The sequence below is a fragment of the Portunus trituberculatus genome, chromosome 16 (assembly GCF_017591435.1).
Source record: "Portunus trituberculatus isolate SZX2019 chromosome 16, ASM1759143v1, whole genome shotgun sequence".
In the NCBI taxonomy this organism is placed as follows: Eukaryota; Metazoa; Arthropoda; class Malacostraca; order Decapoda; family Portunidae; genus Portunus; species Portunus trituberculatus.
Window position 1 is genome coordinate 7,493,716 of NC_059270.1, and position 25,000 is coordinate 7,518,715.

Here is a 25,000-nt window from a genome sequence, read left to right on the forward strand (position 1 = left end):
GCAACATCACAAGTAAGCAGACCAGTGACATCAGGAACATCACCAGAGTGCTGGAAAGAGAGCATATCAGGCATCACAAGTTGTTCAGACAAGTCCTCGTGGCAGTATACAAGCAACACCTGTCTGACACGAGCCTTAGTTCCCCTTCAGTGCATCCCTGCTACCCATGAAGCCTTAGTCACTGTGCCAGCCCCAGGGAACGTGTTGCTTAGTGTTTTTTATCTCTCTTCTCTCTCCATCTGCACCGTACATTTGCATTCCCCTCAGTCTTGAAGGAAAGTAAGCTCAACAATCTGTTTTCCGAGGCTGGCAGTGGACCAGCAAGGGAAGCAGAGAAAGTAAGAATTGTTGATAAAAAGGCAGTGACTCCGTGTTAAGTATTCACGTCCTGTTTTGCCGTTGAGTGATTGAGAGGGCGTGACTTCCTTATGTGCCTCCCATCCCACTATTTCACGTCCTGCTCATGTTTGTTAATGTAAGTTATAGATGATGTGTGCGCCATGCTTTCTCTCTCTCTCTCTCTCTCTCTCTCTCTCTCTCTCTCTCTCTCTCTCTCTCTCTCTCTCTCTCTCTCTCTCCAAAATACACCGTTTCTTGTCTTGAAGGGTAAGGAGTAGAATTGCAAACAGCTATGGGGACGATAAAGAAAGAGGCGTGTAATGATCGTGTTATTGCATGTAAGTATCCACACTATTGGTAATTGAATCCAAGGACAGTGAGAGGGACCAGAGCATAATGCGGGGAGAGTGAAAGGATGATGCTGTAAAGAGAAATAAAGAGAAGGAAAGATAGTAGAGTGAGAGAGAGAGAGAGAGAGAGAGAGAGAGAGAGAGAGAGAGAGAGAGAGAGAGAGAGAGAGAGAGAGAGAGAGAGAGCATATGAAAGAAGGAAACCGAGGACTATAACCCGGCTTCCGTAAGATTACCGAGGAGTATGTGGAGAGGAGGAGCGCCACTCGCCAAGGACAAAGGATGCGAGTGTATGTAGAAAGCGAGGGAGAGTAGAAATCGTCAACTCACAGCGAAGAAAACAAGACGTGGTAAACACAAAGACATGTCTTGACGACGCAACACAAAATGAAACAGAAAAGACGAAATAAAAACACACACAAGGACGGAGTTCATTTCAGGAGAGGAAAAAACAAACAAAAACAGGTCATGAAAGATAAGAGGAAAAAAACAAAAGAAAGAAAAAGGAAATATATATATATATATATATATATATATATATATATATATATATATATATATATATATATATATATATATATATATATACTTTTCTTGGAGAGAGAGAGAGAGAGAGAGAGAGAGAGAGAGAGAGAGAGAGAGAGAGTGAGAAATCCTTTGCTTACATCTGGAGATTAAAAAAAATAAATAAAATTCAGGTAAAAATAACATCGGAGTCGAGGGTTAAGCGTGTTGGCATAAGACTTGTGCTGCAACACTTGCTTTATGGACAATGGCAAAGCGGACAGACACGCAGGGGATACACAAAGGTGGAAAGAACGGGAGGGGGCGAAGAGACCGTCACAGAGGAAACAAAAGGGAGAGGAGGAGAAATAAAAATGATGGCAGGAAGGGCGTGACACTGCAGGAAGCGACGCGGTGCCAGTGTTTATGTTTTTGAAGCTGCTATGCCAAAGGGAATTATGGAGAGGATGCAAACAAAGGAAAATAGAATGATGTAGCAGAACAAAGCGACGGAGTAAATGCTGCACGTAAATTTCGTGCATTTGGAAAAGACTTTGAGTGACGTGAGGTAAAAAATGTAGTAGTTGTTAAATGTTAAGTTTAACATTTCAGTAATGTATTTGTTTTTGCTATTATGCTTGTTGCTGCTGTTGCAGCTTTTATTGTTGTAACGGTGTTATTGCTACTACTACTACTACTACTACTACTACTACTACTACTACTACTACTACTACTACTACTACTACTACTACTACTACTACTACTACTACAATAATAATGATAATGATAATTCTTCTTCTTTTTCTTCTTCTTCTTCTTCTTCTTCTTCTTCTTATTATTATTATTATTATTATTATTATTATTATTATTATTATTATTATTATTATTATTATTATTATTATTATTATTGTTGTTATTATTATTATTATTGTTATTACTATTATTATTATTATTATTATTATTATTATTATTATTATTATTATTATTATTATTATTATTATTATTATTATTATTATTATTATTATTATTATCATTATTCTCATTGTTATCATTATGATGATAATTATTAGAGGTAGCAGTGTTAGTGGTGGCAGAAGTAGTAATTGTAATAGTAGTGGTTGTGTTGATAGGTGTTGTGGTAGTACACACCCACCCACGCACACACACACACAGAAAAGATGGAAAGGTATATATATATATATATATATATATATATATATATATATATATATATATATATATATATATATATATATATATATAGAGAGAGAGAGAGAGAGAGAGAGAGAGAGAGAGAGAGAGAGAGAGAGAGAGAGAGAGAGAGAGAGAGAGAGCACAAACAATGGGACTCAGTCCTTATGGAACAAGGGCCTCACGGAGACAAGAGGCTAAGGCGAATTTGCGAGGCTGGCTGAAGACATCTGTGAGGAGGCTGGTAGTCGACGTGTTAGTAGTGGTGGTGGTAGTAGTGACGCCCATTCACCACCACACACCCGTCTCTATTATTTGGTGTTTGCTGCTCTATATCCACTCGCTTGCATCGTTTGTCTCTGAATATTGATTCCTAAATGCCAATATAAAAAGGAAGGCATCGTGACATTTTTTGACTAAGAAAATGGAGCCTCATGCCATTAGCGTTAATATAGAGAAGTTTACATTATGCATAGCCCCAAAAATACTGGGGATTAGAAACTTTTTATGCTCCTTGAAATAACCAGTTTTGTCGTCTCATTTTCCTAAATTTCTGGCGAATGCTATTTTCTTATCTTGTTTAAAACTGACGACACCTTATCTATTGATTAGTTAAAGTTAAGAGAAAGAATCAAGAATTTTCTTGTCGGAAATCCTAGACTTACCAGCCATACTCACCATCTTTTCTATAAACCACAGACGCAATTTATTAGCCTTTTAAGTGTTCATGACAATATGTTATTTTTTATTTGTTTTATTTACTAAACAAAAAGATTAAACGACTCTAACATTCTTCAGTTATATATTCAGTATTGCACACTACACTTGCGGCAGACCATTTTTATGAACCAAAGCGTTATCTTTATTTCATTCTTCATTAAAAAGAATTATCTCAAGATTGGAATTAATATTTTTCATCACCAAACTATAAGGCTTGCTACCTTTTCCTCCGCTATTATTTCTTCTTTGTTTAGACGAACAAGTCAAAATTCTATTAAGTATGAAAATCATATGTATTGATTGGTTTCAGCTTTAAGAGAATCCGTAGTTGATATAATTAATTTTGCGTACTTGTGCAAAAGTATTGACCTCTTGGCTGGAATTATGCGTCGAAAAATTACTCTGGACAAAAGAGGCGTGGTGTTTATGCTCAGTTCCAGCAACAGGTGTGTTGCAATGGTCTGATTTTATTGCTCCTATGAGTCAGTGTGCCTTCTCAGCTTGCGAACTTGTATTTGTTTCTTTTATACACATGATCTTGGCAGGCCGCACCTCCTTCGCAGGTTTAGCGTCTTAACCTCAATGATATTTCAACTAGTAATTAAATTTTTGTTAAAAGCACTAATGTCTTGATGTGAGGTCGTGTTTTGAAGTCGAGTAACCTGCCATATTCATCCTATTACTGTAACTTTGTTTTATGTTTTCCTTCTATCTAAAATCCTTTGATCTGGTGATATCTCTCCCGCAAAATATGAATATTAATTTCAGAAGCTCACAGGACTGAGAATCTAGGGAAATGATAAAGACTATTGTGATGAATGGATAATGGTAATACGAGTGAACTTAAGACAATGGCTGTGCATTTCTAAATTGTCATCCTGTGTTGTGCTATGGCGCTTGTTATTTGAGTGGTATGCTATATTATAAGTGACTTATACTTGAAATTTTAAATGAATCTGTAAAACGAATTTACAGTTGTAAAACTATGATATTTTACACCACTTATTTAAAAAAGTTTTGTACTTAATGTTTCATCTTCCATGTTCGAGTCTCATTCAAAAATAACCTTTTCAGGAAGAATCATAAGTGTCGTTATTAAATTTTGTTTGATTGGCTTATCGTCCTGTCCATAGCAAATAATGAGTCAGGCCCTTCAGCACCCGACATATTAAGCCTCGTAAAAGAGCAGATGAAAGCCCCTTGACCGTAAATGTGTGTGTGTGTGTGTGTGTGTGTGTGTGTGTGTGTGTGTGTGTGTGTGTGTGTGTGTGTGTGTGTGTGTGTGTGTGTTTGTTTGTGTGTGTGTGTGTGTATATATATATATATATATATATATATATATATATATATATATATATATATATATATATATATATATATATATATATATATATATATATATATATATATATATATATATATATATATATATATATATATATATATATATATATATATATATATATATAGAGAGAGAGAGAGAGAGAGAGAGAGAGAGAGAGAGAGAGAGAGAGAGAGAGAGTGTGTTAAGTGGATACCAACGTGGAGCGATCACCTGGAGGGCCGTCACACCTGTCCTCCACCAGGTGTCTCCCTCAAGCCTCAGCCCTGGAATAGAGGGGAAGTGGGGCGTCTCAGCTTTAAGGTGACGACCTCTCACTCGAGTGGCACAGATCAGCCCCGCTTTGCTGCACTCCTGGAAAATGGCACCAATCTTTCTCTTCAAAACGTCGAATAGACCAAAAACAAGGGCTTTTTTTCTTTTATTCTATCGTTCAAATTCTCTCTCTCTCTCTCTCTCTCTCTCTCTCTCTCTCTCTCTCTCTCTCTCTCTCTCTCTCTCTCTCTCTCTCTCTTCATCTTCAAGTTCCGTGGCTTAGGGATAAAGTAGCAGCAGTATTTGGACGCTTCATGGTTCAATACTCTTCACTATACTTCCCTTGACGCGAAACAACAATGGGAAATACTGCAAACGAGCTGCCATTCATTGCCGCGTGCCGCTGCTGAGCTTCTCCTGTGCTTTAAGGGTCGTTGAGGTTCGGAAATCCAATAAGAGTTTGTAATTTTGATAGTGTTAACCGTTAGATGGATCAGATATCGCACGCTCTGACTAAACAGGTTTTTATCACAGAACTGGAGATAGCTAGCGAGGCTCTCGTTTAGTTTTCTCATTATTCGTTGTGGTCATTCTTATGGGTTTATACATCATGGCTTTTGGCTTTTAATGAAGATAGAAAACAAAGTCAGTAATACCCTTATTGGATACGATACAGTACGTCAACACTTAGGCTTGAATTATTGAGTTATTTTAGTGATATCATGTAGTTCTTGATAACAGTAAAGAGAAAGTGTGTGGAGACAGTAGGCTTGTACGTGGCAGTCTGTGTACAAAATCTTCGAACGTAACATACCTATTTATAAATTGATAGCATTGAAGGGGATAGTTTCAGGGTATGCGTTCTACTTTTGGCATCAGTTCTGATTTTATTGTTTATTCCATTCATTTTCACAATACTTACTAATGGTCGTAAAATGAACACTGTGTATACTGCCTCCCACAGAAATATCGTATACAATATATATATACAACCAATCATATAGTGTGAAAGAATGAAGAAGAGAACACAGTAATAACGCAGCATTGTACAACTGTAGTCATTATAAGAGATTGTGACGAAAGTAATTCAGAGACTCTTCGTAATTTCTCTGATGGCGCTTACAAATAGTTTACACGGATGTCTTGCTGTGCCCTATTCCTGACATGTTCATTATTGCCCAACCTGGTGACATCTCTGTTCCCCTTGTCTAGGTAATAAAATGTGGGATTGCCTAACCCACACATAGTCATCCTAACACCACAGCAGGTCCGCACAACCCACCAACAACAAGATCAACCCAAATATCTTGTTCATGTAAGCCATCCGTTGATCCAGTAACGCTACATTCCATTCCTCACACAACACTTGAACGAGAATCCCTAAACAATTAACTCCAGCAACTGCAGCGTGAAATTCAAAGTAGGCATCTTTTTTTCCTTAAAGAAATTCCTCAGATTTGCAATCGTCATTATTTTAATTTATGTGCTTTTCTTTACCATATTTTTCTGTTGTTCCAGGGTGGATCTTTCTTCAACACCTAAACTACAGTTCAAGACTTTACGAAACTGTAGCCTATTGCTTTTATTTTTTGTCGTTTTGTAACGTACATTTATTCCTGTTCTCCACACGTGTACGAGTTGTGTAACATAACCGTTTTTCATCATGGAGATTTATCAGCTCACGGTCGCACTGTCGCACGGCTGAGCCAGTCACCAGCCGGCGACAACTTCCCTCTCGACGTGAAAAACAATTGTTATAGCTCGTAAAGTGGAAGCCACAGGAGGGAGCCAGCGCTGAGTAAGACTTGTTTCAGCACCTCGCCGCCCGTAACACTCTCTCTCGGGATGCCACATGCGCCTGCTAGATGGCTTGCAAGGAGGCTGAGTGAACATTTTCAGCCTCAACACAAAGATATTGCTGGTTTCTCCTCATTTCCCCAAACTGCCAATAGGTATATTTGTTTAATCATCCATCCATCTCTCTCTCTCTCTCTCTCTCTCTCTCTCTCTCTCTCTCTCTCTCTCTCTCTCTCTCTCTCTCTCTCTCTCTCTCTCTCTCTCTCTCTCTCTCTCTCTCTCTCTCTCTCTCTCTCTCTCTCTCTCTCTCTCTCTCTCTCTCTCTCTCTCTCTCTCTCTCTCTCTCTCTCCTGAAAGTAGAAATTTTCAGACACACAGAAATAGATGGAATAAACACAATAGTGTCATGTTGATTGTAACAGTGAGTGGATGCCTGCTTGTGCATGAAGCGATAGCTGTGTTCCGAAACTGCACGCCTGCAAGTGGCGCATGTTATTCGCTAAATTATATAATTTGATATATTAGACTGTTAATTTCCATCAATTTGGCCCAGTAATTTTGCAATCTGTCATGAGGAAACATATTAGAGCTCCATCTCGCGCATCCTGTTCGGTGTGACGAGAATGTGAACAAACTATGAATCTAAAAGTGTCTACAACTAGCTGTCGGCATTGAAAGACCGCGATGTAACAGAGGAAACTGACACAACAACAAATTGATTTTACCACGACTTTCATAGATCAGACAAAAAAAAGTATATATACATTGGAATTATCAAACTTTTGTCATAGGAGAGAATGACAGTAGCAGCTGGTGATGAATCCTTAGAACCGTGACACAACGCTTTACAAGAAACTGTAACAAATGCATCATGATTGTTTGATATTTTTGTATACCACAACCTCCGCGCCGGACCTCGACGTGCGTCTTGTGTTGTGGGGCCGTTCATTACGTGTGAAAGGTCATACTCCATCGCTCCACTGGATTCCACCTCCAGCTACTGGTATTACGATTTCACGGCTGCTCTCTCTTTGCGAGCTGCTATCCATTTACCTGATGGAATGCCGGGAAACAAAATACAAAGGATCAGAACGAGATGGCGCCTAAAACACTGATGGTACGTTGAAATGTTGACGTATGCAGAAGTGATGGTGAAAACAACAACGCTAACGGCGGAAGCGCTAAAAACACAACAAACAACACGACTCTTAGGTTGTTGGGCGAGTTTCCCTCACGTTCCTACATTCTGAAATATGAATATTCATATCACTGCGAGTTTCCTACACCCAGAGATTTGTAACGCTGTCCTCGAGAAACGAAAAATCGGTAAGTCTATCAATGGTTCGTACCCCCAAGACACACACGGATGCAATGATAATTCTCCTCATGTATATTTCCCCATGAATTTACTACACTGCCCGGCTAAGAAATAGAATACACTAAGAATACTTACTGCTGGGTAGCGAGACTTTTAGCCATCACTTGCATCCTTGCGAGATACGATTCACATCAGCACAAAAGAAAACATCACTAATAATTCTCTGCTTTGTGAAATAATTATTGTAGGTTTAACTTTTCAGGTAATATTTTCACATGTATGTACGAACTATTCCATTTCCTGCTCACTTGAAAATAAGCCAGAGAGAGAGAGAGAGAGAGAGAGAGAGAGAGAGAGAGAGAGAGAGAGAGAGAGAGAGAGAGAGAGAAGACAAAGGAAAGGGAACCGGTGGATATAATTGGGCTGGGAATGAAACATCAGATGAAAAGCGAGACCTTGAAAACGAAGGGAATTATTGCTCCAAAATATCAGTTCTCACGTGTATCCGGTTACTGGCGAGTGTTGCTAATGAGTCACGGGATATGGGCCCGAGACAGAACAAGGGAACAATAGGGAAAGGAGGGGAAAGGAAGGGAACGGAGGTGTAAAGGGGGAATCCAATATTAGTGTAGACTTTTACGCAGACCAACGTTACTTTTACTGCAAGTCAAAATAATGTAGGAAAAGAGAGGAAGGGAGGGAGAGAGAGAGAAGGGCAATTTTCATGTCAAATAGAAGAGCCAGTGAGTGAGTAGTGGTAGTGAAAACATTGAGACAAGGGTATTCTGAAATGGGCTTTTCGAGTCTATACGATTCTCACCTGTATAAAGCTGGATAAAATAAAAGGAAAAACGTAGCCCTGCCTTAAAAAGAGGCCAACCAACGATAGGATATTGGATAACATGGAAGTAACGGAAGCACGTTCGCAATGTTGAAAACTGATTACACTCTTTTTCTGTAAAATGTTTCTATAAATATTAAAAGGCCAGTTCAAAAATTCTCTTCCTTTCTGCGCCCTCACACAAAAGTCGACGGAAAGAATACACGAAAATTTTCTCGCTAGTTTGAAAGAGTATAAGCAAGAATGATTTTTATTTAGAGAAGCAAATACATTAGTATATTCTAGGTTGGCGCATGAGCAGAGAGAGAGAGAGAGAGAGAGAGAGAGAGAGAGAGAGAGAGAGAGATGTAGACTACTAATTCTCAGAAACAGACAGACGAATAGAAAACGAAGGAAAAAAAAGAAAACCCTTTGCACTGTTGTATGTACAAACGGTGAAGACAGGAGCTGGGAGACACAGGGAACATCGTGCCCAACCGAGACAATGTTTGCTTAAGCGCCTCGACAAACACCGGACCGACTCCCCAACGCGGCGCCACTGCCAGACAGCCAGGCAGGCGCGCCAACACATACCAACCTTTCCATGCTGAGGCTCGTCTTTAACCTGCTCCCCCTGTCCATCTCAGTACAGCAGTAGCAAATGGTATGACTGCGTATTGCGATGTTGGAAGTCCTCACACCTCACAGCACCTTTGTTCTCATAGGCGCTGTTCCATAAGGCTATTGAGATGCGTGATTCATGTATGCTTCATTCGTGTTTGCTCAGCCTCATTCAGATTGCCTCGTGCTTCACCAGTCTCTCTCTCGGCCAGCGCCATTGTGTTGTGGCTTCACAGCGGATGAAGTTAAGAGTAACCATTCGCCTCTGTGGCTATTCGACTTGCTTTCTGAAATTACTTTTGCTGGAATGTCCTGTTTATGTGTCTCTTTTCCAGAAGCTTTAAGTTTTATAGAATTTTGCTGTTTGTATTTATTATGATATTTTATGTGTAAGACTCAACGAATGAAAGCCAAAGATGACATGAATTTTTCCTTCCCGCTCGCGAGAAAAAATATATATACAAGAGATTTTCGAGATGCAGTATTTGAAATTTTTTGATTGTGAATAGCTGGAAGGGAGGAGCTTTACAATATGCTTCTTTTGTTTATAAATATGTAACAGTTCAGTCCTGTTCCTTCAGTATTGTCTAAATTTTATGATATTTATTTAGCGAAGGGTGTTCAGGATTTTATTCAATGGAGGTTCTTAGGTATTTGTTCTTTCGACGTTCGATCCAAGACATACCTCGGATTACACGCCTTGAACGAATTTTCCAGCTATTTTCCTAAAGCTATCCAAAGCCTTCGAGCTGGAAGCAATATGGTCAGGCTGTGGAGGCATGATAAGAGCCACCATATATTTGTGGAATACCCTGGAACCCAGCTGGACAATATGTGGCTGACGAGTTTAGGGTTCTGGCACAAGACGCGCTGAGCTTTGTGGCTGGTGATGGGCGTGGAAATGAGGGTGTGCGGCAAGTGGAGATGGCATAAGAAATGGCCGTGTGAGCGCTGGAGTTGGCACGGACAAGAGAGGTCTGACCGTCGTGAAGCCGAGGAGCAATACTGTAAAGGATAACATCAATGGCGCCTTGGGAGTATTTCTATAAGGACAAGGAAATAGAGAGAAGAGGGAACGCAGGAGGAGAAATGGGGTTATTTAAGGAAAATGTATAGACGTGAGGGGGAATGGTGAACTCGTTTCTAGCATACTTCACCCCATCCCCTTGAGAGGCCACGGAACAAGTTGAAAAACCTATATGGCCATCATCCAAAAATATTCTGCCCAGCTTTTTTTCTCGTGTGTGTGTGTGTGTGTGTGTGTGTGTGTGTGTGTGTGTGTGTGTGTGTGTGTGTGTGTGTGTGTGTCGTTGCTCATATACACTCGCGCCCATATTCAAGAACGCCTTCCCCTCTCACTACGACTATTTTTCAAGGCCACAGAGACAAATTGCCGAGTTTTCTAGATAGTTTATCCTTTTAGTAAACCAGAAATCTTGCCAATCCATCACCAGAACCATAAAAATACTCTTAAGAACACGAGTCTCTTCAACTGGAGCCTTTGGAAAGCAGTGATAGTGAGAGAGAACAAAGCGGGGCCTTGGTAACCTGGTGGTGCTGTGTCAGTTATCTAGCGTAATGTACAGTCCCCGCACCACTTAAATTCCCCCCTTCCTCCCTCCCTCCTTACCCCGAGGCAGGCATTCATCGGAAGGATACACAGCGGTCTTTAACAGCCCTCGGGAGGATAAGCCCCTCCTAGCCCACTGATTGCCTCCTTCTCCACCATTCTCCTAAATCCTCAACTAGCGCATCTTAACGCAGTATTCTTTCTCGCAGACACATATATTTCCGTGGGCATTTATATAGCTTGTGTTTTTTTCACACACACACACACACACACACACACACACACACACACACACACACACACACACACACACACACACACACACACACACACACACACACACACACACACACACACACACTCAAAATTTTATATATATATATATATATATATATATATATATATATATATATATATATATATATATATATATATTTTTTTTTTTTTTTTTTTACCTCTATGTCCATTTTACCATTGTCTGTCCTTTCACGTTCCTCTTTGCTTTGCTTATTTTTCGTGTTACACTATCGCCTTTATTTTTCTCTTCTTTCCTGACGAGTTTCTCATTTCAGTCTCCCCTTGCACGCATCACCTGTTTGTCGTGGTCTTTCTCCCAACGCTCACAGCTTCAGTTCTTCCCTCGCCCTCTCAGTCGCTGCAACCCTCACTCATCCTCCATTTCACAGTTGCATGCGAGGGGCCGCGTAACCTGCACCCTCTCCTGTCCTCCTTGTCACTGAGTTAAAAACTACTTTGAGGACATGATCTTGGCCCCGTACAGCGACATCAGGCCTTGTCTCTAGTCTCCCTCGGCTCTTCGTTAGATGTAGCTATGGCAAGGGTTGGTTTGTCGTCCATAAAGACACATCATTAAGATTTCTCATTGTGCTGTGTAGTCCGTCTTGCTAAGATCCTTTGATGACCCTTTGTGGTTAATTACTCTGCTGCACCATATTACTAAGAGGGTTCGTCGCCGCTACCTGAAAGTGATCACTGTTGTCTTATGCTATGTTGTGTGTGTCTCGCTTGTCTTGGGTCGCCTACTCGTGTTTCGCGTTTTATGTTTCATTTTTCTATCTTTCATATCAAGTGGCAAGAAAAATCTCAAGTTTGTTTATTGGAGATGATGATTGAGTGTTGAAGTGGTTGGATATATGTGCCCATGTAGTGAAGTGTGTGTGTGTGTGTGTGTGTGTGTGTGTGTGTGTGTGTGTGTGTGTGTGTGTGTGTGTGTGTGTGTGTGTGTGTGTGTGTGTGTGTGTGTGTGTGTGTGTGTGTGTGTGTGTGTGTGTGTGTGCGTGTGTATGCCTCTAAGTGCGTGTTTTGCGGGGGTAAAGGAGAAGAGCAGTGCCAGTTAGTGTTCGTGAATTAGAAAGATATACTATTACTCTGCATATTGTATGAGGAACAACATCTCCTGGTGGTGCACTGCATGTCTTCACTGTTAAATGAAGGACAAGTAAGATGTGAGATGAAATGCCGTGCAGTATTTATTTCAAAACAAATTTTCACGTTCTATTTATTCATCTTTCTTTATTATTTATTTATTAATGGTTTATATAACACAAAGTATCGGGATATCTCATTTAATGCAGGCGATTTACTGCAATAGAGGAACATGATGCTTATCGCAATGTTGGGAAATGGTTTCAGGAGCACGCGTGGCATAATTGTACAGTGCCATTGGAATACGAATCGTGTTTGTTGTGGTGAAATTAGAGAATGGAAGTATTTTGTTGTTGGTATGTACATAGTGGTGATAATGCTGCTGCCGCTGCTGCTGTGACTACTGCTGCTGCTGCTGTTACTGTTGTTGTTGTTGTTGTTGGTAGTGGTGTTGTTGTTGTTGCTGTATGTTCTTGTTATTTTTATTCTAGCTATTTTATGTTGTTGTTGGTGTTACTCCTGTTGTAAATGGTGGTGTTATTTGTGTTGCTTTGTGTGTGTGTGTGTGTGTGTGTGTGTGTGTGTGTGTGTGTGTGTGTGTGTGTGTGTGTGTGATCTGAGAGAGAGAGAGAGAGAGAGAGAGAGAGAGAGAGAGAGAGAGAGAGAGAGAGAGAGAGAGAGAGAGAGAGAGAGAGAGAGAGAGAGAGAGAGAGAGAGAGAGAGAGAGAGGACGGGCATTCGGATTCTGGCACTAGTTTTATGTAAATTATATTGTTATATTTCCATCTGATCTTACATCATGTCTGAATATTTGTGTTGGGTAGAAGGGATGTTCAATTCATAAGATTGCGAGTCTCGAGGGCGCTGTAACTCTGTTGTTTGAAAAGTGGTTCTCTAATATTGTTTATTGGCAAAATTCTGCAATTAGTGGCAGGGTTAATTTAATGCTTTTGACGTGGATTATTGATAATTTGTCACAAGCTTTTAGCCACTGATGGTTCATTAGCGATTTCTTTTATATTTCCCCGAAGTATATTATGTTTACCCTTAAACTCACCGGCTAGAAAATATAAAGATAAGAAATTTTAATAAGGAGATAGTTAACTGCACACAATGAGGCTAACATGGATTGAACGTCACTTAAACTTCTGGAATATTATACATCGTTTTATTAAATGATTTTTTCGTAATAGATAGAAAACATATTTCATCATTTTAAAGTTAACCTATTTGTTTAATATAGGGAACTATCTTTTGGCGTGTCTTTATACGCTGTGTCATGGATTTTTTTTTTCTAGGTAACCAGACTAAGTAGTTTTGTATCATGGAACATAGTGCTCGGGAAAAGACACGCGGCACTCACTGGCCCAGTCTGATAGAGGAGAGTGGATACCGAATGGTCGAGGGGAGGGACACCAGACACCCACACAAGCCGTGTCACCTCGCTCCCCCGCGCCTGGCACTCCCCTTTATTACTGGTGATGGAGAGGCCGCGCGCTGCTCTCTGGCCAGCAAACAAGCAAGCTCTATCATATCCATATCCAGAAAATTATAGAAGAACGTACGATGCATTGTTGGCGCATGCTGCAAGTGACTTATGAAAATATGAAGTTTTTGTCATAAAGAGGAGGACGAGACACTGTCAAAGAAATCTTATAAAAAAAAAAACGAGTCCTGTTAATTTGAAAGAGAGAGAGAGAGAGAGAGAGAGAGAGAGAGAGAGAGAGAGAGAGAGAGAGAGAGAGAGAGAGAGAGAGAGAGAGTAGGGATGTGGAGGATCAGGTAAATGAATTGTATACCAATGATAACAGAATTTCTCTTGTCTTTTAAGATTGTATCCACCCTACTGCTGTATATAATATATATCACTTCAACACTTCAACAAAAGGAGACTTGCAAAACTCCGAAATGCTGGAAAATATATTTTGGAGGGAAAATTGACTAAAAGCACAGAGAATAAGAATTTGAAAAAAAAGTATAATCTGTTTAGTTCCTGAACCGTGTAGTTTCTTTGGTATAAGTTCAAGTTATAGCGAGAGAAAAAAAAAAAAAAAACAGAAGGCACAATGTTCCGGAATTAAACAGTGAGAGAAATTGAATGAAGGTACTGGTTAACTCTTCAATTAAGAAGACTGACATAGAGATGGGAGTGAAAAGAAAGTCTTGCTCGGCAGGGTAGTATGAAGGAAACTGTAAACTGGCAAGTTCAGGAGAAATCAGCCATTAAATCAGTGGTAGAAGATAACATGGTAAGGAATTGTCGTCTCAGAAGAGAGGAGATAGTGAGACAAAACAGCCTGTGGGTGTATCGTATGAAAGATTTTGTAAGTTAGTATTGCACATTTCTCAAATGCTGTGGTATGAAACGCTGTACTCATGCAAGGCAAGAACCATTTACCAAAGATACACAAACGCATCATTAATCAAGACATGATAGATGAAAATTTTTCGCTTCACAATATCAGTCAAGGATTTTCTCGTGTGTGTGTGCGTGTCGGTGTGTGTGTGTGTGTGTGTGTGTGTGTGTGTGTGTGTGTGTGTGTGTGTGTGTGTGTGTGTGTGTGTGTGTGTGTGTGTGTGTGTGTGTCCTGACCGTCATCCCTTTATCCCAGTCCTCTCCCCAACACCATGCAGACAAAAGTCTTTTTATGTTCCTTTACACTAATTCCCGCAGATCACTCAATAATTGTGGGTAATGGCCGAGGGAAGACCAAATAGAAGACAGACATTAGGTACGGTAATGAGAGAGAGAGAGAGAGAGAGAGAGAGAGAGAGAGAGAGAGAGAGAGAGAGAGAGAGAGAGAATATTTCGGTGATTGGATGAATTTCTATGGATTTTAAAGGTAATTGGATAGGAAACAGAAACCTTGTAAACTGAAGCCATGAACCGTAATGCTAAAATCTCATAAAGGGAACATATTGATCTGAACTTCCCAAGCTCACATCATAAGGGAACGAGATAAAGTTCTTATGAGGTAATAATAAATGAGATGTAATTTTTAAAAAGGAGTTACAGAATAAAAAAAATCACTTGAATGGCACAAACTGTACTAAATGCAATGAATTCAAAACATTAGATCGTTTCAAGAGGAGGTTCAATAGATTTGTGGAATATAACGAGGGAAATTTAGGGCTTTGAAACTTTTTTTTTGTATATATCAATGCAGTCTTATTATTTTCTTATGTTCGTATGCTATCTATCTCCCATAGGCGTTTATGGCACCTACATCCCCCCCCCTTCTCTCTCTCTCTCTCTCTCTCTCTCTCTCTCTCTCTCTCTCTCTCTCTCTCTCTCTCTCTGCTATTATTTTCTCCTCGTGTTGTCTTCTGCATCCTCCCTCTCTTTCTTCTCTAATCTTTATATCTCCGGCTGGCCGAGCGTTGTTTCTCTTTATACCAGCTAGACATGCTTAAATTATCTTCCATGAGCATAACGTATTCTCTCTTTCTTCACTCTTATGCTCTTTCATTGTATCGCCTTCAGCATCCTTTCTATTTTGAATCCTTACATATGCCTTCCTGGCAGCGCGCCTTTTCTCTTCACGCTAGCCAGACGATAAAGAAGTAAAGATTGTCATGGAACAGGAGGAAAGTCATGGAGGCTTTAGTAAATATAAACTTGGATTGCTAACTTTGCCAACTGCTTACAAGACTGCAAAACTAATGGGAAATCCGTACGAAGTTGAGGCACAGTTTTCTAGGCCACTCCCTCGATATCTCTTTTTGTAAAGGCTCATGTATTACAGAGAAGGTAGAGTTGGGAGAAAAATCTACCATTTGTTGACATTTTGTGCTTTTTTGTGACATTTTGTGTTTTTCGTGAATGCTACGAATTTCCCACACTCCTAGGGTATATAGATTTGTGTTAAATTTGTTTGCAACCTATTTAATAATAATAGTAATTAAACATTTAGTAGATCATTTTTTAATGAATTTCTTGTTGGCATTGCTCGTTTGGATATTTATGTTTTGATGGGCATGGCTGTGTCAAGGGGAAGAAATATGGTACTTGAAGATTTCTCAAACGTTTCATTTGTTGATTTCAGAGAGCACAAACTGGAAAATGAAGCAATTTTTACTTTTCCTCAAGACGAAGCCAGTGTTTCGTCCCAGCACTACAGTTCACCCAAAGCCTTACAAAGCGTGTATTATGTAAGACCTGTATGATGCAAAAAAATTACATTAGATGCAGAATACCTTTGATGATATTTAGTGTTAACTATTACGATATGTTGCACATCTAGCAGGGAAGATTTTGTGAAGGGCGTAAATTTTCCATTAAAGCCAAACTAGATGACATAATCACAGTGTAATCAAGCGACGTGACAAGTTGATCATTATCATACATAATTTCACTTCCATCAGCATTTAAAGGAGGAAGGTGAAGAGGATCAAGGGAAGAACGAGGAGGAGGACGGGGGAGGATGAGGTGGAGTGATGGATAGGTCGAGTCATCGCCTTATCTACTAAACATGTAAAATTTAGTCATCTTTTGCATCAATACTTGACTTAAGTAATTCATACGGATATTCCTTGCTATGTACTTTAAAACAGCCACCACAATATAGCTAAGGAAAAATCGAGAGGAGGAAAGGATGTATTTCAAAACCCATAAATCTGATATGCAATATATTACATGATTATTAGTCCCGTTGAAACCTTCGTCAGGGGTTTAAAAGTGGAAGTTAACATTCCACTATTTGTTTGTCTATTGTGTTGTGTGTATTGAGTGCAATGTGCAACATCTCTCGTCCACACTGTAATAAAGTGACTTATAAAGTTTCCTCTTCCCCTTCTTTAACGTAAACGACAACAACTTAGAAAGAAAAAGAGCCACAAAATGATCATGTAGGAGTGTGAACAAACCCAAGTATCTATACAAGAGTTGAATCATCAATGAAATTCCAAAGAAAAGTTCATTACGTTTTGGCAAGAACGAAGACTTTGGAGGATGAAACTCAAGGGAACGATCGGGGAAGCTTTATGGATTCTGGATCCGAGTGTGCAGAGGAACGTACGTGGATCTCTTAGCATTCATCGAGAAGGGAAGACGACAACCAACAACAGCCATTTAACTTGTTGGGTCATTCGTATGCATTGGTGGGTGTTCTTAGTTATTTATGGAGTGGCCACGATTCCAGTCAGCTGGGTTATTGCAGTCGACGGTTTACGACACGCCACAGTTTTCTATCCTTAGTCCGGAACACGGGCGCCCGCGGCTCGAATTTATAAGTATTGGAAGAAACGAAGAAGGGAACATCTGTGTGCGCTGCTGTGGCGGCTATTTATGTCTGGTTCAGGTGTTTTCCTTCCCGAATGAGGGGAGGCACCGGTAGAATAGCCCAAACCTGTGTGCGTGTTCTGTTTATTCCCTTGTGCACTACGCGTTTCACAATTTCCATACATTCCGTACGTCTTGTTATAGGAAGTTTGAGAAAAGACAAGAATATTTCATACGCATTACTTAATACGGCATAAAATGACTAACTTGAAAGTTACTTTTTTCATTGCAAATATGATAAATTTTACTTTATATATCTGTAATTTTGTCACTGGATAACTGAATTGATGTTCGAGCACGTGTACTTGACATAACAAACTTCTAGAACTTTGGAATCAGTTCCTATCTCATATGTGGCTTCTTACCGGCTCTTTTACAATTCCAGAAGAAATGTCTTCTTGGCCTTAAGGAACATTGTTTTTTAATCCATATTTTAAAACTTAGAAAAAGATAAAACGTGATCCAAAACATATTTCGGAAAAGAGTACACCTTTCTTTACCTCCAACTGAAAGTCTATAGTCATTTATCTTTTGCCTTTTTCTTCAATGTGAACTTATTTCTTATTTTATTCCCCGCCTTATATTTTTCCACCGTTTGCTCGATTGGTGTGCCGTGTTCCTTAACTTTCTCCATTTCTCACCTCTTGTTTCCCCAATCAAAAAAGAGTGTCCAATACCGCCACACCGAACTGGCGGAACACAATACCCCAGGAGGCACCTCGCACGCCAGCCTTTCCCCGAGCCCTGTCCCCCGCCCCTCACCCTCAGCCGCCTAGGTAAAATATACACCTCTAGGGGCGGGAGGTGTGGCACTCAGAGTAACAAGATAGAAACTACGAAGGAAAGTATATATTGAAAAAAGAATGCAGGAATCAAATGCTTGAATATGTTTTATGCTAAAACCAAAAGGGGAAAAATCTCCTTTAATTCCAACATTAGGATTAAATTAAATACACTTTAAATTAAGTAGTAATAATGATAAGGTTGCACACACATACACGCACACACACACACACACACACACACACACACACACACACACACACACACACACACACACACACACACACACACACACACACACACACACACACACACACACACACACACACACACACACACGCACATTGTCGTAGAATTTTGCAACTCATTGGTTAGGAAATAGTATATGTGTATGACCTCGAAATTCTCTTCAATTATAAAGATAGGATCAAAACCATTATATAATCATATATATATGTATATATATATATATATATATATATATATATATATATATATATATATATATATATATATATATATATATATATATATATATATATGTGAAAATATGGGTGCTTTGTATTTTTAAGCAAAAGTCTAAACTATGCCAGATCTTTAAAAATGAGTAGTAAACTCCGAAATAGAAAAAAAAAATGAAGGAGATATCCTGTGGTTACCAGCCACTAAATTGGAGCCACAGTCACTGCGTCTTTTCAGCGCCGCCTCCCTCGGTCTTTGTTTATCCTACATAATCGCGTCATTTCCCTTATCTGCCTCGACCTGCACCTCCACCAACCTAAGTCCCAAGGCACTCTCTGCTTCCAGCAACATTTTTGCATCCATATAGTTTTCTGGAAGATATCACTTCTTGCCTCTGCAATGAACTTGTAAGTGATTTTATTATATACTTCCTCACCCCTTTCCTTTTCTCCCTGACTCTTGGCATTTTCTCACCTCCTGTGTCTAACCGCCACCTGGTTACCATGAGTCGCGCAAAATGTGGCAGCGCAAGAGGAGGGAAAATGGTGTAAGTGGCCGGAATGGGAGAAGCGGTAGCAGCGGTCTGGCTGTGGGCCTTCTAAGTGCTTCCTTACCGCCCAGCCCAGCAAGGGGGCTGGCCCGCTCCTTGGCGTCCCCGTTCCACACACCTATATTATTTTTCCTTAGTATATATGTGTGTGTTTGTGTGTGTGTGTGTGTGTGTGTGTGTGTGTGTGTGTGTGTGTGTGTGTGTGTGTGTGTGTGTGTGTGTGTGTGTGTGCTGTTTTTTTCATCAACTTTATATAGGAATTCGATGTCTAAGTCTCCTTCAGCGGCCGTGTTAGTTATCTCTATTAATTTTTTTTATTTGTAGCATTTTTGTCTTATATATATATATATATATATATATATATATATATATATATATATATATATATATATATATATATATATATATATATATATATATATATATATATATATATATATATATATATATATATATATATATTTATTTATTTATTTATTTTTTTTTTAATGTAGGAGAGAAGACCAGCCTGGCAACACAATGTTGAAAAAAAAAAAGGCCCGCTCGAGTGCTGGTTCTCTAAAAGATAAGGTCAGCCAAAATTAGGGAGCAAATATCTTGATACCTCCCTCTTACAAGAAGTTAAGTCCTAGGAAGACGAAAATACAGAAGCAGGTAGGGAGTTCCAGAGTTTATCAGTGAAATATGTGAATGATTGAGTACTGGTTAACTCTTGCGTTTGAGGGTTGGACTGAGGGTTGAACAGAAAAGAGATGAGAGGAAGAAGAAAGCCTTGTGCAGAGAGGCCGCTGAAGGAGGAGATGTAGTTAGCAAGATCAGTAAAACAGTTTGCATGAAAATAGCGATAAAAGACAAAAAGAGGTGTAGCATTTCGGTGGTGAGAAAGAGGCTAAAGACAGTTAATCAGAGGAGGAGAGTTGATGAGACGAAAAGCTTTTGATCCCACCCAATCTAATAAAACTGTGTGAGTGGAACCCCCCAAAACATGCGAAGAGCACTCCATACAGTGGTGGATAAGGCCCTTTCACAGTCAGCAGTTGGAGGGGCGAGAAAAACTGGCGTAGACGCTGCAGAACGCTTAACTTCATAGAAGTTGTTTTAGCAAGAGATGAAATGTTAATTTAAGATTATGAGTAAAGGACAGACCGAGGATATTCAATGTGGAAGAGGAAGACAGTTGAATGTCATTGAAGAAGAGCGGATAGTTGTCTGGAAGGTTGTGTCGAGTTGATAGGTGGAGGAATTGAGTTTTTGAGGCATTGAAAACTACTAGATTTTCTCTGCCCCAATCGGAAATCTTAGAAAGATCAGAAGTCAGGCGTTCTGTGGCGTCCCTGCGTGATCTGTTGACTTCCTGAAGGGTTGGTCGTCTCTGAAAGGACGTGGAAAGATGTAGGGTGGTATCATCAGCGTAGGAGTGGATAGGGCAAGAAGTTTGGTTAAGAAGGTCATTAATGAATAATAGAAAGAGAGTGGGTGACAGGACAGAACACTGAGGAACACCACATTGATAGATTTAGGAGAAGAACAGTGGCCGTCTACCACAACAGCAATAGAATGGTCGGAAAGGTAACTTGAGATAAAGTTGCAGAGAGAAGGATAGAAACTGTAGGAGGGCAGTTGGAAAATCAAAGCTTTATGCCAGACTCTATGAAAAGCTTTTGATATGTCTAACGCGACAGCAAAAGGTTCACCGAAATCTCTAAAAGAGACTCATTAAGGAAAGAAAGATCACCAGTAGAGCGATCTTGACGGAAGCCATGCTGGCGATCAGATAGAAGATTGTGAAGTGACAGATGTTTAAGAATCTTCCTATTCAGGATAGATTAAAAACTTTAGACAAGCAAGAGATTAAAGCTATAGGACGGTAGTTTGAGGGATTAGAACGGTCACCCTTTTTAGGAACAGGCTGAATGTAGGCAAACTTCCAGCAGAAAGGAAAGGTAGAAGTCGATAGACAAAGTTGAAAGAGTTTGGCCAGGCAAGGTGCAAGCACGGAAGCACAGTTTTTGAGAACAATAGGAGGGACCCCATCAGTTCCATAAGCCTTCCGAGGGTTTAGGCCAGCGAGGGCATGGAAAACATCATTACGAAGAATTTTGATTGAAGACATAAAATAGTCAGAGGGAGAAGAAGAAGGAGGGACAAGCCCAGAATCATCCAAGGTGGAGTTGTGAGCAAAAGTTTGAGGGAATAGTTCAGCTTTAGATACAGAACAGATGGCAATGGTGCCACCAGGATGAAATAAAGGAGGGAAAGATGAAGTAAAGTTATTGGAGATGTTTTTGGCAAGATGCCAGATGTCTCATGAGGAGTTTGAGTTTGAAAGATTTTGATATTTCCTATTTATAATTAAGTGTTTAGCAAGTTGAAGAACAGACTTGGCATGATTCCGGGTAGAAATGTAAAGTGCGTGAGATTCAGGAGATGAAAGGCTCAAGTATCTATTGTGGGCAACCTCTCTATAGTGTATAGCTGTGTTAAACCAAGGTTTAGAAGGATTAGGTTGAGAGAAAGAATGAGGAATGTACGTTTCCATGCCATAACCTATCACCTCTGTTATGCGTTCAGCTCAAAGAGATGGGTCTCTGATATATATATATATATATATATATATATATATATATATATATATATATATATATATATATATATATATATATATATATATATATATATATATATATATATATATATATATATATATATATATATATATATATATATATATATATATATATGTATGAATAATTGATTGTGATTATGATTGTGCTACATTTTGATATCATACGTAATACTGTTTTCATATCATTCGTATTTGCTCATTAATTGCTTATTTGCAGTTCTGACCCATCTACTTGTTTTATTTATTCATTTATTATTATTATTATTATTATTATTATTATTATTATTATCATTATTATTATTATTATTATTATTACTATTATTATTATTATGACTATTATTATTATTATTATTACTATTATTATTATTATTATTATTATTTTTTATTATTATTATTATTATTATTATTATTATTATTATTATTATTATTATTATTATTATTATTATTATTATTATTATTATTATTATTATTATTATTATTATTATTATTATTATTATTATTATTATTATTATTATTATTATTATTATTATTATTATTATTATTATTATTATTATTATTATTATTATTATTATTATTATTATTATTATCATTATTATTAATATTGAATTATTTATACATTTATTTATGTAACAGGTAGGTTCCTTGGTAGGTTTTCACGTTTATTCCTACATGTTGAATTGATATATTTTCTTTTTTGTAAAAAAGCTAAACTTAGCGGGAATACGCGAAACGAGGACTGCGTGAGATAAGCATGGTGGATTATTGTTGCTGATATTACCTAAAAAGGCATTTTTAATCTCCTAGCGTACTGTACAAACAAAATGTACCTTTTACAAATAAGGAAGATTAGTGGGATAACCTAGAAAAGTGTGTGAGTGCTAAATTAGTTACCCTGAATGTTTGTAAAAGAAAAAGACTAATGAAAAAAGCGTCATGATATATTTAATACATCCCTGCTGGTCCGTCTTGCAGGTGCGGGTGGGTGGTGTAGGCGAGGGGCCGCAGGTGTGCCGACACAACCATCCAGCAGCTGGTGGCGTATCCCTTACCTGGGGGAGAAGATAGACAAGGTTAGTAGATTTTATTTCGTTTTGTGATACGATATTTAAGAAACTTTTAAGTGAGGTATTCATATGGAAAGCATTGCGTATTTGTTTTGTGTGAAATTGGAGCTGAAAAAAAAGAATGTTAGGTTTCATAATGTAAAAAGATATTGTTAATGATTGGTGTGTGTGTGTGTGTGTGTGTGTGTGTGTGTGTGTGTGTGTGTGTGTGTGTGTGTGTGTGTGTGTGTGTGTGTTTGTGTTTGTGTGTGTGGGATATGTGGTGTAAGTCTATATATCTATCTCTATCTATCTATATCTATCTACCCATGTATATAACATATATATATATATATATATATATATATATATATATATATATATATATATATATATATATATATATATATATACTGTATCTAATACACGGATATACTACGTTTCTATAAAAGAATGTCCTATTTCCGTATTTTAAATTTGGAGGAATATAACTAACGCAAGATTTAACCATTAACTTCTCGCTTTTATCTCTTTCACTGTTAAACTTTTATTTTATTTTTTTTTTGCCTTCGAATGTTTAAAAAGATGAGTATCCGAATGTCCTCAGCTATATTGGTGTCTATTTTAGAGTTTAGTTTTTTTTTTTTTTTTTTTTTTTTTAACATTTTTGGAAAGGCAAATTAGCGAGTTTACCTTTGTCCGAAATTAACGTCTTCTAAATTTAAACAAAAGCCAATTTCGGACACTGCAAAAGAACAAGATCTGTCTGAAGATAAACAATAATTCTTTCAACACCTCACTCTAGTGGTCAGAGAAGTTAACGGAGCCTGCAAGTGTTCCCAGCGGTGTCCCAATACTACCTGCCCGCCGCGGCGCTGCTCCCCTCCAATTATCCTCAAATTCCTCCTGCCACTGTTGACTCGCAGGGATTTGGAGTCCACCCGACCCCCCAAAAGGTTTAACTCAAGCCGATAAGCAATAATTGGGGGCAGGATGTAGTGGGAGGACTGGAATATATGGAGTAAGAGTAGATGAGAGAGAGGCACAAAAAGGAGAAGAGAAGAATGGGTATGTGAAGAAAGTTGAGAGAGAGAGAGAGAGAGAGAGAGAGAGAGAGAGAGAGAGAGAGAGAGAGAGAGAGAGAGAGAGAGAATGTTTATGTTTCTTACAATTATTTTTTTTGTGAGAAAGGAAGGCTATAATAATTGTCGTAATAGATAGTACCATTGTTGACGTATGTGTAGTAATAATGATGATGATGATGTGTGTGTGTGTGTGTGTGTGTGTGTGTGTGTGTGTGTGTGTGTGTGTGTGTGTGTGTGTGTGTGTGTGTGTGTGTGTGTGTTGGGGGTTGATACATGAAAGGTGCGTGCATATGTGTACTTTTCTTTAATAATAAACTTAAAAGCCCCTCCTCATTAGTAACCGTGGTGTGGCGCAGTGCCATTACTATCCTCGCCTCCCTGTAAGTATCTAGCTTTGTTAAAAATAGCGACGAAAAACGCACTTTCCTCAAAAAACACTGAAGCACCGCTGGCGTGTTTCTATCGTTTGACTTTGTGTTCGGGAGTCCCATGCACCTTGTTGGAATCCGCGCTCTGTCTCTGCCCTGTCATTCTGGCCGTGCAATTAGTCCTTCATTCCCCCAGTGCATGATGGAGGCCTTGGTAAGCAATAAAAGCTCGTCATAGTTTGACGATTCCCTGCATATGACTGCAATTACCTACAGCACGGGAAGCAATAGAGCTATTTTCATCACCTTCCGCTGACGATCAAATAAACATCAGTTCGCTGGGTGGTCATGTGTGTGTGTGTGTGTGTGTGTGTGTGTGTGTGTGTGTGTGTGTGTGTGTGTGTGTGTGTGTGTGTGTGTGTGTGTGTGTGTGTGTGTGTGTGTGTCTGTGTGCAAGCTTGTGTGAGGGACAGAGGAGCGGAGGCACAGGCTGTCTGGCGTTAATTGAGCTGTATGTATGGACTCGTGACTAGCCTCTACCACTCTGCTGCTGGGAGAGAACCATCAGAGTATCAGTCTGCGAGATGTG

General features: G+C 38.9%; 1 protein-coding gene and 1 long non-coding RNA gene across 7 annotated transcripts in view; one reads left to right on the forward strand and one right to left on the reverse strand.

Moving 5' to 3' along the window:
- LOC123504599 overlaps positions 1-22,982 on the forward strand; it is a 234,131-nt gene extending 211,149 nt beyond the window's left edge. The window contains exon 3 of the long non-coding RNA XR_006674884.1: positions 22,888-22,982. This is a non-coding gene — a long non-coding RNA (uncharacterized LOC123504599). The remainder of the gene's footprint in view (positions 1-22,887) is intronic.
- LOC123504597 (complexin-like) overlaps positions 1-25,000 on the reverse strand; it is a 792,775-nt gene that overhangs the window by 275,579 nt on the left and 492,196 nt on the right. The window lies entirely within an intron of this gene.